Source organism: Garra rufa, chromosome 4 (assembly GCF_049309525.1).
Source record: "Garra rufa chromosome 4, GarRuf1.0, whole genome shotgun sequence".
NCBI classification, from domain to species: Eukaryota; Metazoa; Chordata; class Actinopteri; order Cypriniformes; family Cyprinidae; genus Garra; species Garra rufa.
Window position 1 is genome coordinate 23,882,726 of NC_133364.1, and position 19,610 is coordinate 23,902,335.

The window sequence follows — 19,610 nt, forward strand, 5'->3', positions numbered from 1 at the left end:
CTAATGATTCGTTGACCTCAAATATGGCTTTTTATTTGAAAGATGTATGTAGTAGCAAGTTTACATGGTTAAGTTAACATTAATCTAATGTTAACCTAGAAAAATGTGCGCTATTCAAGTGTCTTTGCTGAGTTTGGAAGCTGGATAGTAGTGTACTCACTGCATGACACTTGCTCTTAAAATACTCCGTCATTTCTGGTCATACAGATAAAAATAATACATCTTTAGAATCTGTAAATACTATGTTTATTTGCGTGCAATCACAATACCAACGAAACGTTGCACCTTTGTAAAATAATGAAATCAAACAGGATGCGCTTTCTGCCGTCTCGGTCTCTGTAAACTTGAGCGCGAAACTGTGCTTACAGACATATATTTTTTTTTATCTAAAGAGAGTGAAAAGTCTACTTTTAAATGAACCAATTCGCCAACTTAATTTTCCCAGAAAACAAAGAAAGCACTAGTTTATAAAAAAATTATTAAAACGTTAATGCAGTCTCCTTGCTGTTTTTTCCAAGACACATTCTTATTTATTACATCTGCCGGTGTGCTGTGGCAAGCATTATTTGCGTGTGCTTGAGTGCTTATTAGGCTATGTGGGCAATTAATAGCTCATTAATTATAATAATGGTCCACTAATGCTTAAAATGAATGAAAATCTTTAGACAAGGGCAGTCCTACTTTACAGAATGTGGGAAACCAATTACTTGCTTATCTCCACTGATTTCCAAAGTATGGAAAGAAAATACTACAGAAGTCAATGGGGTCCAAAAAACTGTTTGGTTACCCATATTTACCTACATCTTCCTTTGTGTTCAGCAAAAGAAAGAAACTTATATGGCTTTAGAACAACTTGAGGGTGAATAAATGATGACAGGATTTTCACTTGTGGGTGAACTATCCCTTTACGAGCCCCAGTGGAAGCCACGATTTTGTGAATGACTTAAATTCTGGTCTTTTTACTCACACAAAGCTATCACACGGTTTCGGGAGACTTCAGATATAGTGCATAAAGTTGTATGAACTACATTTCCAGTGGTTTTTGACTTTTTTGGAACTTGCCAGTCCCTTGTTGAGGATTTTGCTAAATATATAAAGTTTTCCACGGAAGGAGGCAAATCATATGGTTTGGAACGACACGAGGGAGTAAATGATGATTTTTGGGTGAACTATGCTTTAAGGCTGTAAAGAGGAAAACTTACTTTGTAAATCCAGACCTGGCAATGTATTCAAGCGCAGGCTTGGTAAATATGACTTTCCATTAATAAGTGAGCATTTCTCTGGAGTCAAAAGGGTTTGGAGTCGAGACTGTGGGCCAGTCATCAGTGATTCATGCACAGAGGGTGGCACGTGGCCACTCGGTTATAAATGAATGCCCTCTGTGTTGAAAGGTTGGCTGATTTCCATTACAATCTTTGCTTTGTTTACTTTATAATTAATCATTGAATTACTCGCTGACCAACAGTCAATAGGCCCCATTTCTCTTCTTGTTTGCCTGACCACCACGGCTTACATTTAATGTCCATTGTGTGCCCATATAAACACATGGCCGAGCGAGAACGTTTAAAAGGAAATCTTAAGGGATGCTGTTAGAGAAGAGAGTTTGTTTTAGCAAAAGTGTTAGATTTACTGTCCAAGAATGTGTATGCAGAGTGAGAAAAAAGGAAATAGAGACAGGAAATTTCTTCAGGGGTGTGAAAAACCGATATAGAGTGCCTAGCATCCTAACTGACATACATTTAAGTGAATAAAATAAGTGACTAATTTTGGAACTCTATATATAAACAACAGCTGCGTACGGAAGTCTGCTTTATTTCCACCTCAGAGGAAAAAATCCAGGGTCTACAGTGTTTTACTGCTCACGACCCAAGATGAAAGGCTTCTGCCTCACTGCCACCCTACATAGAAAAAGCTGCTTGAAAAAATAGATTGATGGAGATGAACATTAGAATCAAATATTAGACAAAGTAGCACTGTGAGATATAAAGAGACAAGTTGTAATGTAAAGTTATAGTTGCAAGAAATGCAAGCATTATATCTTGTTCCTAATCTTTGCAATGCATTCTGGAATTCATCCAACATGTATACATGTTGACATTTGAGCCAAAAGAAGGTATTTTCACTAATCTATATAATGACTGGATTGCGTTCTAAACTGCCATTCGGCAATGAAGCCACTTGAAGTGTTTGAGCCGCCATTTTACTATTCCCTACCGACAGAGGGCATCATTGACTGACAGCTAAAACCTTGACCTAAAATAACCCGATTTGAATCAGACACACGATTAGTTTTTATGATATGTGTATGTAAATTAATTGTTACTTCAGATGTCATCTGCAATGTTTATGGTCTTTTCGAGCAAGATAAGCGATATATTGATATCGTTAAGGTGGGTGTGTTTGCTGCAAACTGCCGACACAGGTAACTAATCTAATACAAAATATATTTCTTTATATACTTAATTAGGCAGGAAATATTAAACATGAGCATATATCTGTTTTATTATCAGAAATCGATTCGGATAAAATATTATGTATAAATATTACAATGCAAGCCTGTGTTAATATTGCTCTATATTGTATTGAAATTCAAAGCTTACCATGCATCGGCTTAAAAATAAAGCTTCATGTCTTTACGTCTATACCATATGTAGTTTTTGAATAGATTATGATAAGTGTATTTTTTGTGTCCTGATTTTGAGAAGCATCTATTTCTATAGAAGCCAATTTCCACAACTGAATAAAAAAAAGATAAATGTGACTTTTTATCCCACGACTTTTTTTCTGCAGTTGCATGTTTTTGGACTTTTCGATCTTAGAATTGCTCGCAATTGTTAGTTATTAAGTAAATATTTAAACTCGAAATTCTGAGAACAGTCTTTTCCCTCTCAGAGTTTGACTTCATAACTTGCAATTGCGAGTTTATATCTCACAATTCTGAGAAAAAAAGTCAGATTTGTGAGAAAAAAAAAGAAGAATTGCAAAAAAAAAAAGTTAGAATTGCAAGATACAAACTCACATTTGCGAAAAAAGAGTTTTTGAGCAGCATCTATTTCTATGGAAGTCTGTTTCTGCCACTAAAAAAAAGGTAATTGCAACTTTTTTTCTCAGAATTGCATGATACAAACTCTCAATTAAGATTTTTTTCTCAGAATTGTGACATATAAACTTGCAATTCTGAAAAATAGAGGCAGTTCAAACTTTTTTCTCAGAATAGCCTGACATAAACTCACAGCTGTGAGTTATAAAGTCAGTAGCGCGTGAAATAAACTCGCAACTCTCAGAAGGAAGCCAAAACAACTGTGAGATATAAACAAAATTATGAGATATAAACTTACAATTCTGAAAAATAAAGATATAAACTCGCAGTTCAGACTTTTTCTCAGAATTGCGTGATATAAACTCACAGCTGCGAGTTATAAAGTCAGTATTGAGTGAAATAAACTCGCAACTGTCAGATAAAAACTCAGAACTGCGAGATATAAACTCAAAATTATGAGAAAGGAAGTTGCAATTCTGAGAAATAGATACTGCAAGATATAAACTAACAGTTCTGAAAACTTGCAGTTCAGATATTTTTCTCAGAACTGCGAGACATAAACTCACAGTTGCGAGTTATAAAATCAGTATAGTGTGATATATACTCGCAATTGGGAGAAAAAACTCACAATTTTTTGCTGCACATTTATATCTCGCAGTTCTGACTTTATTACACAAAATTGCGAGTTATTAAGTCAGAATTGTGAAATATAAACTTGCAATTTTGAGAACATAGTATTTTTCCCATCAGAATTGGACTGGATAACTCACAATTGCGAGTTTATATCTCACAATTCTGAGAAAAAAACTCAGAATTGCAAGATTTAAAGTTAAAATTATGAGAAATAAAGTTGCAGTTCAGAGAAATAAAGTCAGAATTGCGAGATATAAACATAATTCTGAAAAAGAATGAGATATAAACTTGCAGTTCAGACTTTTTTCTCAGAATTGTGTGATATAAAATCACAGTTGCGAGTTATAAAGTCAGTATTGCGTGAAATAGACTTGAAATAGTAAGAAAAAACTCAAAATTATGTGAAATAAAGTTGCAATTCTGAAAAATAAAGTCAGTATTGCGAGATATAAACGTACAATTCTGAAAAATGAAGAGATAAACTCGCAGTTCAGACTTTTTTCTCAGTATTGCGTGATATATACTCGCAATTGGGAGAAAAAAAACACAATTCTGACTTTTTTTTCCTAGAACTGCACATTTATATCTCACAATTATGACTTGCGAGTTTGTTTCACAATTCTGACTTTATAACACACAATTGCGAGTTTATATCTCACTATTCTAAGAAAACAACTCAGAATTGCAAGATATATAGTTAAAATTATGAGAAATAAAGTTGCAATTCAGAGAAATAAAGTCAGTATTGCGAGACATAAACTTACAATACTGAAAAATAAAGAGATAAACTCGCAGTTCAGACTTTTTTCTCAGTATTGCGTGATATATACTCGCAATTGGGAGAAAAAAACCACAATTCTGACTTTTTTCCCTAGAACTGCACATTTATATCTCACAATTATGACTTGCGAGTTTGTTTCACAATTCTGACTTGATAACTCACAATTGCGAGTTTATATCTCACTATTCTAAGAAAAAAACTCAGAATTGCAAGATATATAGTAAAAATTATGAGAAATAAAGTTGCAATTCAGAGAAATAAAGTCAGAATTGCGAGATATAAACATACAATTCTGAAAAAGAATGAGATATAAACTTGCAGTTCAGACTTTTTTCTCAGAATTGCATGATATAAACTCAGTTGCGAGTTAAAAAAGTCAGTACTGTGTGAAATAAACTTGCAATTCTGAGATATAAAGTGAGAATTGCAAGATTTAAACGTACAATTCTGAAAAATAAAGAGATAAATTCGCAGTTCAGACTTCAATCTCAGAATTGCGTGATTTGAAGTGACAGTTGCCAGTTATAAAGTCAGTATTGCATGATATATACTCGCAATTGGGAGAAAAAACCCACAATTCTGACTTTTTTCTCAGAACTGCGCATTTATATCTCGAAATTATGAATCGCGAGTTTGTTTCACAATTCTGACTTTATTACACACAGTTGCGAGTTTATCTCAATTCTGAGAAAAAAAAAGAATTGCGAGAAAAAAAAGTCAGAATACAACATGTCAACTCGCAATTGAGAGAAAAAAGAGAGAATTGTGAGATAAAAAGTCAAAATGACCTTTTCTATGCCATTTTACTAGCATTACAGTTTCCATAGGAGTAAAATGTTGTGTACAGTCGTGGCCAAAAGTTTTGAGAATTACATAAATATTGGAAATTGGAAAAGTTGCTGCTTAAGTTTTTATAATATTTGCATATACTCCAGAATGTTATGAAGAGGGATCAGATGAATTGCATAGTCCTTCTTTGCCATGAAAATTAACTTAATTCCCGAAAAAAAAAAAAAAAAACACTTTCCACTGCATTGTTAAGAAGGCTTCAGGGCGTCTAAGAAAGTCCAGCAAGCGCCAGGATCGTCTCCTAAAGAGGATTCAGCTGCGGGATCAGAGTGCCACCAGTGCAGAGCTTGCTCAGGAATGGCAGCAGGCAGGTGTGAGCGCATCTGCACGCACAGTGAGGCCAAGACTTTTGGAAGATGGCCTGGTGTCAAGAAGGGCAGCAAAGAAGCCACTTCTCTCCAAAACAAACATCAGGGACAGATTGATCTTCTGCTAAAAGTATGGTGAATGGACTGCTGAGGACTGGGGCAAAGTCATATTCTCCGATGAAGCCTCTTTCCGATTGTTTGGGGCATCTGGAAAAAGGCTTGTCCGGAGAAGAAAAGGTGAGCGCTACCATCAGTCCTGTGTCATGCCAACAGTAAAGCATCCTGAGACCATTCATGTGTGGGGTTGCTTCTCATCCAAGGGAGTGGGCTCACTCACAATTTTGCCCAAAAACACAGCCATGAATAAAGAATGGTACCAAAACACCCTCCAACAGCAACTTCTTCCAACAATCCAACAACAGTTTGGTGAAGAACAATGCATTTTCCAGCACGATGGAGCACCGTGCCATAAGGCAAAAGTGATAACTAAGTGGCTCGGGGACCAAAACGTTGGCATTTTGGGTCCATGGCCTGGAAACTCCCCAGATCTTAATCCCATTGAGAACTTGTGGTCAATCCTCAAGAGGCGGGTGGACCAACAAAAACCCACTAATTCTGACAAACTCCAAGAAGTGATTATGAAAGAATGGGTTGCTATCAGTCAGGATTTGGCCCAGAAGTTGATTGAGAGCATGCCCAGTCGAATTGCAGAGGTCCTGAAAAAGAAGGGCCAACACTGAAAATACTGACTCTTTGCATAAATGTCATGTAATTGTCGATAAAAGCCTTTGAAACGTATGAAGTGCTTGTAATTATATTTCAGTACATCACAGACACAACTGAAACAAAGATCTAAAAGCAGTTGAGCAGCAAACTTTGTGAAAACTAATATTTGTGTCATTCTCAAAACTTTTGGCCATGACTGTATGTTTAATTACGTATTAAATTAACTAACAAAATGCTTCAAAATGCTGTTAATGAAATTATTATTCAAGCATTTGCAGTCAACCTACTGTACGAATAAAAACAATATAAAGAGTGAATGTACAAGGCAAATTAAATCGTTTCTATTCACTGTAGGCAAAACCCAAACATACCACACAAACAGCCTAAGAGTGGCAGGTCACCACAGGCTGTGCCATTATATATTTAGTGCTAAACTGGCTGTGAAAGGTTGGATTGGGCCCCAGGGAGCCCTACTGGCTCTATAGGCTGCAGCGCACAACCGTGCTTACCCAGCATGCCACTGAACGCCCATGTCAAACGCCTCCACTGATTTACGATATGATCAATGGATATGCTTATAGTGATCTCATCTCTAATTGACATAGTGGCCAATCTACCACTGTGATGCTGACAACAACATTTATTCAAACAAAAACGATGAAGAGGAACAGTTTAGAATCTGCAGTTTGAAATCTTCAAAGGATATTCCCAAGATGCTAAAAACAGACCTTAATGTGTCATATGACTCATATGTGCGCTATAACCCGACAGAATTACATACAAACAAGCATTTTGTGTACTGATAGCTATATAAATCATATGTAAGTGCATCTGTAGAGTCAATATCCACTAACATGCTGCCATGTACATTAAGGGTCGTAAGTCATCCAATGCAGCAAAATGCTGAGGCTGTAAAAGACTAATTATATGATCAGCTGTGCATGTGTTGATGGGTCAATCGGCCTTCGTAGTACAAAAGCTGCTGTATTTTTGTATGATATATGCTAGTAGCCCAAGTGTGTTTATTTGTGTGTGGTTCAGTGAAGCAGAGCAGCAAATCAAATTCTTAATGAATACAGTCATGGTTAGATGAGAGAGATTATACAGTAGACAACTGTTGACAAATGCGCAAGACGCTAAAACAGCATTATATTAACATGGTCTGCTGGTTAATGAGCCATTCAGTGATAATCCTGTCATCCTGTAATGTTTGCTGATGAGGGATTTTGTGATTTCATTGACGATAATGAAGACAAAATATATGCATGATGATGATAATTAGATTATTTTAATTAAATCCATACTGCAGGATTAATAATGCGTTAACAATGTTTTTAAAAGAAAACTGCAGGGGGAAAACTTAAGAAATAGTTCAAATAATCCAAGTAAAATATGCTGAAGATTGAAACTAATGAACTAATAACCTGAAATCACTTTTACAGACAATTTGCTCACTCAAATGTTTACTAGATGACATTAACCAGCTATATTCACAAAATAATCACACATACATGGTAATAAGAATATTACTGATATTACTAGTTTTACTAGAATATTACTAGTAACCGATGTTGCCTTAAAAAATGTTTCTTGTAATGCACTATCCAAAATATTATAAATGAGAGGCTTGCTGTTGTTTAATCATTGTTTAATTTAATGCAAATTTTTATCTGTTTTAAAGCAAACTAATGACAATCATCATTTGATTTCATACAAATTTTTGCTATATATATATATATATATATATATATATATATATATATATATATATATATATATTAATTCAACAATAAGAATTTTTAACTAAGCAAAGCTAAAATTAAGAAGCTAATTGTCAACTCACATTGTGTCAATCACATTTCCGAAACTGGCAGACGGAAATTTTGGACCTTAAAGGTCCTTCCACACTCCAAAATTCTGGATCATTTATTTGTTTTTGCATGTTAAAAAATAAGTATGAGCTCACATTGTGTCAATAACATTTACACACTGTTTTTGATACTTTCGTCCTTCATAAAAAATTTTTTGAACAATTTTCGTCATTTTTTGGCATCCGTTGCAAGCATTTTGAGAGGCGTTTTGACAATTCTGAGCCAACGTGATGTTCTGTGCATGACAAATTTTGACGAATGTGAACCAAAATGGTTCTTCTATGGTATTGCTTGAAGAACCTTTTAAAGCACCTTTATTTTTAAGAGTGTATAGTGTGCAAGGACCTTAAAGTTCCCTAAAATTCTCATCCTAAATTTTCACACGTTAAAAAATAAACACAACCTCACATTGTCAATCACAAATTTACACACTGGCTCAGAAACCATTAAAAAACTGCATCCGGTTCAATTTTCTGCTTTTTATGCATCCATAGCAAGGATTTTGAGAGGCGATTTGACAATTCTGAGCCGCCACAATGTTCTGCGCGTGACAAATTTTGATGAATACGAAAATTTCAGACCTAGTAACCAGACCTAGTTTCAGACCTTGCACACTGAGTCCGAAATTCTCGTCCGAAATGTTTGCACGTTAAAAAATAAATATGACCTCACGTTGTATAAATCACATTTTACACACTGTCATTTGTATTTCTGGCATCTGTAGCAAGCATTTTGCGAGGCATTTTGACAGTTCTGAGTCACCGTGATGTTCTGTGCATGACAAATTTGACGAATATGAAAAAGTCATACAAAAATTTCAGGTTCAGTGTGCAAGGGCCTTAAAAGTCCTTTCACACAGAGTCTGGAATTCTCGTCCTACATTTTTGCATGTTAAAAAATAATTGCCACCTGACGTTGTGTCACTGCCTCTGAAACTGAGTTTACACACTGCCTCTGAAACTTTCGCCCGTCATAAAAAAAATTGCATCGGGTTCAATTTCTGGCATTTTTTGCATCCGTAGCAAGCATTTTAAGAGACGTTTTGACAATTCTGTGCCACGCCACCATGACATTTTGACAAATACTAAAAAACACAAACAGAAATTTTGGACTAGTGTGCAAGGACCTTTAAGTTCTTTCCACACTGAGTCCAAAATTCTCATCCTAAACTTTCACATGTTAAAAAATAAATAGACTTCACGTTGTGTCAATAATGTTTACAAACTCCTTCCCAGACTTTTGCAATTTTTGAAACTTTTTTGCATTCGTAGTAAACATTTTGATAGGTGTTTTGACAATTCTCAGTAAGGTCCTAGCACAGTTAGTCCGAAATGTTTGCATGTTAAAATATAAATATGACTTCACTGTCACGGTTTGTGCTGAATGATGAAGGAGCCGAAGATAAATCAAAACAAAGTTCTTTAATAACTTAAATCCAGACTACAGTGGAGCACACAATCCAAAATAATGATGACATTAAGAAGACACAAAGAGACTAAGGGACAAACGACTTATAAAGAGTGATACTAATGACTGACAGGTGGAGACAATAATTAGGGAGAAACCAAAGTCAACGGAACAGCAGGGGGAGACAATGGGAGAAACCAAAGCAGAACAGTTCAATAAACAGAAACACAAGGAGACATGTGACATTCACATTGTATCAATTGTTGTATCATACAAAAATTTCTGATTCTGTGTGCAGGGACCTTAAAAGTCCCTTCACACCGAGTCTGAAATTCTCATCCGAAATATTTGCATGTTAAAAAATAAATGCCACCTCACATTGTGTCAATCACAAATTTACACACTGACTCCAAAACCTTCGTCTGTCATAAAAAAAATGTGTTCAATTTTCGGCATTTTCGGCTTTTTCGACATTTTGACAATTCTGAGCCACCGTGAAATTCAGTGCGTAATGAATTTTGACAAATACGAAAAAACGTATACGAAAAATTTTGGAATAGTGTGCAAGAGTCCAAAATTCTCATCCAAAACTTTCACACGTTGTGTCAATAACGTTTACACACTGCTTCCGAAACTTTTGTCCGTCATAAATTTTTTTGAATGAGGTTCAATTTTCTGCATTTTTTGCATTCGTAGCAAACATTTTGAGAGGTGTTTTGACGTGATGTTCTGTGCTTGACAAATTTTGACGAATATGAAAAAAAACTCTGTGTGCAAGTACCTTAAAGGCAAACAGCAAAATCCAGAATTAAAACGATCCTTACTGCTTGAAGACTCCATTGTGTATTGTTTTGTGATTGTTTTCCAACTAATTAATACACATCAGACTTAGTGTGCTAGGTTTCTGTGCATGGCAAATTTTTAGGAAGACAAGTATGAAAAAATGCATACGAAAAATATGGACTCAGTGTGCAAGAACCTTAAGAGTAAGAGTAAGAGTGAGAGAAAGAGATTTAAAGATTTCCTGCTTTTGTCCTGATGAATGATGTCATTTCCTCTTTTCATGAGCAACTCAATAACAGTGACGGTTATATAGCTCAGAACCTTTTAAGTAATTAAAACTGGTAAAAGTCCGGGAGAGGTAATTACGTGCCTTTAACAAATTTGCTTGAAATTAGATGAGATACACAATTGAACACAGTTGAAGAGGGATAGTTGACTAAAAATGTAAATTCTGTGGTGCATTAAGAATTAATTGAAGGAGTGTACATTTGAATGGCAAAAAATGCATGGTTGTGATTTTTGCTTTATATCTGGGGGGAAAAAGTAACCACATTCAAGAAAAAAATGTGGACTTAAATGGGATTAATGAAAATCCATGTCCACGTCCATAGATAATACCAATTGTTTCAGCTCTGGTTTGGACTGGTCACATATGTTTGTAATTGTGTGTGGTTGATTGGCCAGCCTGTTTTGCCGTAATGAACCCATTTCCCAGGATTCTCAAAGTGGCCTTGAACACTGTTTGAACCTTTCATCAGCAAATGAGGTAATGACACAATGAGGTTTTCCAGTAAAGAACCAAAGCCTTGTGTAAATGGATACATGATCTAGTCCTTCTGCTGGCCAGAGTCTTATCTTACCAGGTCTGTACCTGGAACTCTTACAATGTGGTGTTTAGGTGAATATCTGGACTTGCTATAATCAAAGTATAAAATGTTCAAAATGCAATCAGTCATCATCAGCCTGTTTCTGAACATCTAAATCAACAGTTTCCATCCCAAAAAATGATTAAAGTGGTGCTCTATGAGTGTGGATATTAAGTTTAATAGCACTGCTTGTACCAGTTCACTTCTGTGTTCATGGTGTTTCAGAGTATGTGATTACTCAACATTTTATTCAGAAATGGGAAATTACTTCTACTTGTATCTACTCAACTACTGTATATTTTGGATGCATAAAATAGTAATTTTAGGAAATATTATTACAATTTAAAACAACTGTTTTCTAAGTAAATATATAAAAAAAAGTGATGCAAAGCTGAATTTTCAGCATCATTACTCTAGTTTTTAGTGTCACATAATCCTTCAGAAATCATTGTAATATGCTGATTTATTATCAATGTTGGAAACAGTTGTGCTGCTTAATATTTTGTTGGAACCTCTGATACTTTTTTTTCAGGATTATTTGACAAATAAAGTTAAAAAGAACAACATTTATTCAAAATATAAATATTTTCTAATTCTTTGCTATCACTTTCAATCAATTTAACACATCCTTGATGAATAAAAGTATTAATTTCTTTCAAAAAAAGAAAGAATACAAATTTACGGACCACAAACATTTAAATGGTAGTTTATATTGTTACAAAAGATTTCTATCTTAAATAAACGCTGTTCTTTTAAACTTTTTATTAATTAAAGAATCCTGAAAAAAGTATCACAGGTTCCTGCAAAATATTAAGCAGCACAACTGTTTCTAACATTGATTATGAATCAGCATATTACAATGATTTCTGAAAGATCATGTGACACTGAAGACTGAAGAGTAATGATGCTGAAAATTCAGCTTCGCATCACAGGAATAAATTTCATTTTAAAATATATTCACATAGAAAACCGTTATTTTACATCGAAATAATATTTCACAATATTGCTTTTTTATTTTGTTGAAATTGAGTATATGAAAAACTTCTTAAAAAAAAAAAATGCCAGTGAGTGTGCATATATACACTTTAGCATTATTTCATATATCAGAATTCTCTTTCAATGTATATCTAGGAGTTCTATATCACAAACTTTACAAAATGATAAATGTGTGAAATATTCTCCAAAGTTTAATATTTAGGGTTAGGAGTTTGCTCAAATTACTAATTGTGCTAATAATGCATATTCATCTTCCATTGTTAGTATACAGTGTATGCTACATTTAGTCACTGTGTACATATTCAGTCAAGATTCATTTATAATATATAATCATTTACTTAAACAAAGGCAAACTTACACTAGTGCTGGAATGCTGCTGCTTATTTAATGGCTTATTCAAATGCACATTTGGCAGTTTTTTCAAATCTGGAATGTGTGTTGTTAACCTTGTCCATAAAAAATTCAATTCATCAACTGAAGTCAACATGCAGCCTTCTTCACTAAATTAAACGTAATTGAATTGCACTGTGTGGATGACAGGCCCCGCTCAGATCCAGATTTACATGATGATTGGTCATGCCTGTCTGCAATGACCTCTGGCCCCAGGAAGCATATAAAACAGCAGGATGTTTGGACAGGGCGGATTCAGAACAGCTTGCCCAATGTTTAGCCAATACCCTTTCATTCCGCCCAACCGGACTAATCAGAGAAATGTGCCGTCGTCCCACGTTGATTGACCTTGTATGCAAAGGAATAATGCATGCCGCTCTATTCTTACTTGTAAAAACAAAGTCGCAAGTTAAGTGCATTGTTATTGATTGTTCAATCTTAGTGGGTCTTTTTCTAGGCTGGAGGAAATTTATAGCTTTAACACAATTCAATTTTCAGATGAGGCTATCATATTATTTAGTTAAACGTTAGAGCACTTTCAGTGGGAGGCACTTCCTGATGCGCTGACTTCCTGAAGTCAGATTTTCTTCAGGGAGTGTTTATTGAATAATGATAGAGGAAACTGAAACCATAATGACTCAGAAAGTGGAAAACAAGTCTAAAATATTTGTAAGCAGAGCATCTGGCAACATTGCCCAGAGGAAGAATTTGCTCTGCTCAGCAGCTACTGGTAAAATTAGCATCATAGAGACAATCGGAAATAACAAAATGTCATGCTTTCTGAAAAAAGCCATTCCAAACCCGTAAGACCTTTGTTCATCTTCAGAACACATACTTTGATGAAAATATGTAGCTTCGGTTGAACCACTGATGTCACATGGACTATTTTAATGATGTCTATACTACCTTTCTGAACCTTGAATAACAAAATTTTAATTTTTGTGTGAACTGTTCTTTTAAGAAAATATATATAGCTCACGTCTTAATGTTTTTCTATCCTTTGACAGTATTCAGTATACATAATTAAATATTTTAAAATGCTCTAAAGTAGTTTAAAAGGTTAATTTATGGTCAAAGTAACCAAGATTGCGGTTTACCATTTAAACCAAAAAATAAAATTGGTTCATTTTAGGAAAAAAAATAATTTAAAATAATCAAAAGAGCTGAAGGAAGAAACATTTCATATATGAAAATACCACACAGTGGCACATTTTAAGTGACATTCAAACAAATCACTTTAACAATTCATTGATTTCAAAGAACTAACTGCAGATATTAATCACACTTTTCATTCTGATCAACATCTTGGCTAATGAGGCTGAAATTAAATTATCTTCATCTAATTGCTTTAATATATGAGTTCTTACACAAGGAGTACAAAATGGGCCTGATGTCTTGATCTTTAGCACATTAAAATCATAGCAACATTCATAATGTTGGTTACTTTATTCCTATAAATATACACAGTCAAGCCCAAAATTATTCATACCCCTGGTAAATTCTGACTTAAAGTTACTTTTATTCAACCAGCAAGTTTTTTGACCATAAATGACACAGGCTTCTCCCAAAAGATAATAAGACGATGTACAAGAGGCATCATTGTGGAAAACATATTTCTAAGCTTTTATTTACATTTGAACACAAAGTGGCATGTCCAAAATTATTCATACCCTTTGCAAACTGTCACAGTCTATGGAAAAATCCAAAGTTCTGTACCATTCCAAATAATCCAAGCTGTTCTAAAGCATCCTGATTACCCTGATTCATTGGGAACAGCTGTTTTAATCAACTCAACAGGTAAAAAACAGAAGCCCTCTGCTGTTGGTTTGTGGACAGTCATGGCTAAAAGGAGCTCACTGAGGACCTGTGGCTGCGCATTGTGGCTGCTCACAAGTCAGGAAAGGGCTATAAGACCATATCTAAATGTTTTGAAGTTACAGTGGCTACAGTGCAAAATATTATTAAAAAATACAAGACTTTCCGCACTGTGAAAAATCTCAGAGGATGTGGTCGGAAGCCAAAAGTGACACCTGAGCTGGCCAGGAGGATAGTGAGAGAGGTAAAAAAAGAATCCAAGGATCACCATCAAGGCCATCCTGATGAATCTGGGCTCTGCTGGTGGCAACATCTCAAGGTAGACAGTCCAACAGACACTGCACACCGCTGGGTTCCACGGATGCAGACCAAGAAGGACACCACTTCTCCAGATAAGGCACACAAAGGCCCGCCTGTCCTTTGCAAATGCTCATCTGGACAAAGTAGAAGACTTCTGGTTTGGAGGTGTTTTTCAGCCGGTGGACCAGGGAACCTAATCACAGTAAATGGCACCATGAAAAAGGAGCAATACATTAAAATTCTCAACAACAACATCAGGCAGTCTGCAGAGAAACTTGGCCTTGGGCACCAGTGGACATTTCAGCACAACAACGACCCAAAACACACAGCAAAAGTGGTGAAGAAATTGTTAGCAGACAAAAACATTATCGTTTTCTAGTGGCCCAGCCAAAGTCTTGACTTAAATCCTATTGAGAATCTGTGGAGGGAGCTAAAGATCAGGGTGATGGCAAGGAGACCCTCCAACCTGAAAGAGTTGGAGCTCATCACTAAAGATGAATGGGGAAAAATACCAGTGGAGACATGCAAAAAGCTGGTCAGCAATTGTAGGAAGTGTTTGATTGCTGTAATAGACAATAAAGGCTTTTCTATTGATTATTGAGAAGGGTATGAATAATTTTGGACATGCCACTTTTTGTTCAAATGTAAATGAAAGATGAGTAATACTTTTTTCCACAGTGATGCCTCTTGTACATCGTCTTATTATCTTCTGAGAGATGTCTGTGTCATTTCTAATAAAAAAACTTGCTTATTTAAATTGATCCCCACATTGTGTAATTAATTAGATTACAAATTATCATAGATAGATAGATAGATAGATAGATAGATAGATAGATAGATAGATAGATGATAGATAGATAGGTCTTAAAGTGAAGTGAATGAATGAAGTAAAGGGATATTGTATCACCAAATAAATAAATATATCGATATAAAACACTGTTAAAATTAAGATAAAATAACAAAAAAGTAATGGTAAGTTATACATTTCAGTTTCACTTTTTCAAAAACAATTGTCCATAGAATGTCACAACTGACATTGTATCAGATCACAATCATCGCATTGCTTGATCAGAATCAAGCATTATGATTTCGAACAATATCTGCTTTTCATCTGTACGTCCATTTGTGCGTTTCCCAATGAAACCAATACACAGCTGGACCGGGTGAACTTCAGGCCACCGTACAATGCTGCCTTGACCTGGTCGTCCCTCAGGACAGCCAGAAGTAGCAGACATCCAACCCTGGTTTCTTAACTACAGGTGAGTGAGCTTAGTAGGTGTCAAGAGGATGCTGGGACAGGTTTTAGTAGCTACCTGGGGGATAGTTTGGGTGTAGGAACTTTCATTAAGGTCAAAAAGGTGGCTGCATGAATAGAGAGTGTGGGTTTTGTGGTATATCAATTATTCCACAAGGGATGCTTCTCTCTCCCTCAGAGCCACATGAGGTCCCAAGGATTGAATAATGTCACATCATGCATCTGCATTCAATGGCTGGAGAGGTAACTGATATGTTTTGTCCTTTGACCTCAACAGAAAGGCCAACATTCGTCACGCAGGACTGGGCTTCTGGAACATCTGTCAAAAGGCAGGTAGTCACTAGGGCAAACTTGGTCGGCGTTCCCGCCCATGATGAATGGATGCTAATGGAAACTGACTCAAGAGCCATGAGACGGCTTGACCCCTTAGCACACCTACATAGTCTTTCACATGTTGTGAATACTTGTGTAAAATAGTGTCTCAACAGTTTTTTGAAACATAATTTTGACTTTTAGCCAGCTTTGGTGGTCATGTGGTCAAGTTTATGTGTCTAATTGGTTTTCCTAATTAATTTGCTTATTCATTCAGTTAATTTTAGACTTTCAAGCTTTAAAATGTCAATGTGATGCTCATTTTGGTATTATGAGCAGGGTTCGAAATTAACACCCGCCAACCCGCCAAATGCGGGTTAAAAATCATTTTGGCGGGTATTGATGAAAACTTACCAGCCAGTTTGGCCGGTGATGCTTGAGCCAATCATGCAAATCACTTCAGAGACGATCTGGGATGTTTGTCCCCTGGACAAACCATTATTGTTCAGTGCGAGTGCCGCATGCTGTAATATGAACAGTCATTATTCCGTCGTCTCCCGGGTGCTAATAGCGCTCGTGTGCAGGTGATACCTGAACTGCACACATTTCTATCTGGATTTAAACTAAACTCATTTAAGCTTTGCCAGTTTCAACATTTAAGAGCCATAAGACACAAACTCGCGTGCGCAGTGAGAAGTGACAAGATCTGTGTGTGCGCTCATCCGAAGCGCGCAAACTCGCGCCTCAGAACGCGCGCAAATACTCCCGCAGAAATGTTATTTCATCCTGCTCCCGCCCGCAAAAGCCTGCATAAAAGTAACCTATACCCCCGCGGGAAAACAGGTCTCTACTTCATCTCTTGGCTGCATGAAACCCTCGATCGCGCTAATGTAAAGGTACGATCAGAGTAATTGTACTAACGAACTCGCGCGTAATGTATGACACTCTTGTATATCGGAGTCTAGGCACGCATACTGTAAGTCCGCTATTGATTCACAAACTATTCATGCTTTCGGGGCTCTGATAGTACTTTTGCGTGAAATTTTAAAGTATTTTCGTAGTTGTCCTGTGAGTGTTTTATAAAGTTGTAAAGAATTAAAGAATTCAGGAGATTTAAATCTGTATATATGTTAAAAAGTTAGAACTGAGCAGAGTTTTTTTTTTTTTTTTAAATTCAAAAGTATAGCTTTAATTTAAAGTTTGTTTGTTTGAGGTTTTTTATAACATGCATTATAAGAATAAAAAGGCAAAACAAATGTTTTGGTTAATAAAAAAAGTTTAAAAATAAACACCTTTAGAGGAAATGTCAGGCATAGGGGGGCCTTTGAATAATTGACCCAAGAAGGAGGTGGGCCCCGGCATAGTTTCTGTACCTAAAAACTAATGTTAGACCTACTTTAAACCCCCCCCCCCCGAAAAATCAGTTTATTTTATTGCATCTTTACTCTATTTTATTTATTTGTGCTGTTGCTTCAAGTTAGATAGATTATTCGTATTTATTTACTTTTAATTTTTTTAAACCGTTGCACCCCTAATTTTCACCACGTAAAAATTTGTCTAATGGAAATTCTGATTGGCTGGTAACTTCAGAAAATTACCAGCCACTTTGGCTGGTGATCAAAAAAGTTAATTTCGAACCCTGATTATGAGGGTAACAATTTATAATAACTTTTATTAATAAATCATTAACAAACATTATATAATCCTTAACAGAACTTTAGTTAATATATATATTCAGACAACTAAAACATGAGATAATGTGCTTGTTAATGTTCACTAATAAACCTATTAAATATTATCTAATGATAATGAACAGATCATTATTTCATATTAACTAAAATGCTTACAAATGTCATTACGCTTATAATTCATATGATCATGCACTTATTAAAAATCTATAAATGATTTTAACAGATGTTAAACAATAATGTACAACATTTTTACTGCTATTGAGGTTAAGTTTATAGGCAGGTTTGGTTATGGATAGGTTTTGGTGTCGCTGTTTCACTGTTTCCCTGCTTCCTGTTTGCCGTGCTGCAGAGTGGTCTGTGTTTGTAGCTCCCTGCAGCTTTGCTTTTCTGTTGGATTCTCTATCTTATTGTTAATTCTGCCATTTTAAATTGATAGATATAGCTTAACTTAATTTCTGATCTTATCCATCAAACTAATCTGACTAATTTGATCGTTCGCCTTATTCTATAATCGCGAGTGCAGCGCGTTAGCATTCCATTAGCCGTTTAATTTGCCACTCGCACTCCATTCACGCTTTTAACTCTTGTTTACTATTTTTAGCATTGAGTTAGCTGGTTAGCTTGCCATCTGCGTTCCATTCACATTTTTTTCTCTCGTGTTTAATTTAGCTGGTTCCGTTCCGTTTTTTCTCCCCCTGATCTGTTCTTCAGGAATTCATCAAACAACAGTGGTAAGTTGGAATCATTCTACAATCACGGTGAGTAATGGCTTCTTCTCCTACAATTGTTGTCTGCACTTCTTGCCACATGTATAGCTTATCTATCTCTGTCAGCAGTGAGCCTTATACATGTGATAAATGCAGGAATATAGTCAGGCTGACAGAGAAGATTTCAGAACTAGAGTCACGCATCCAAACTTTAATAGAGGATAGTAAGAATGTGAGGGCCTTAGATACGGTTTGGATGCGACTAGCTCAGAAAGCCCTGTACATTGTTCGGTTCTGGTAACAACGCCCGTGCAGCAGGGCAACTGGGTGACTGTGAGACGGCATAGTCGCGGGTCAAAACACCGCTCTTCCGTTCCGATCAGAACATCAAACAGGTTCTCCCCACTTAGTGACGCACCCACTGAGAAACCTGATGAAAGTGCTCTAGTAATTGGAGATTCTATTGTACGGAACGTGAAAATAGAGACTCCAGCCACCATAGTCCAGTGTTTACCGGGAGCCAGAGCGCCTGACATCTTGGCAAATTTAAAAGTGCTGGCTAATGCTAAACGTAAATTCAGTAAGATTGTTATTCACGTCGGCACTAATGATGTTCGACTTTGCCAGTCGGAGATCACTAAAAATAATGTTAAAGAGGTGGGTGAACTTGCAAGTACGATGTCAGACACTGTAATATGCTCTGGTCCCCTCCCTGCTTACTGTGGTGACGAGATACATAGTAGATTGTCATCATTAACTGGCTGGATGTCAAAGTGGTGCCCGCGAAATAACATAGGTTTCATAGACAATTGGACAAGCTTTTGGGGCAGACCCGACCTGTTGAAAAGAGATGGTCTTCATCCCTCCGGATGTGGAGCAT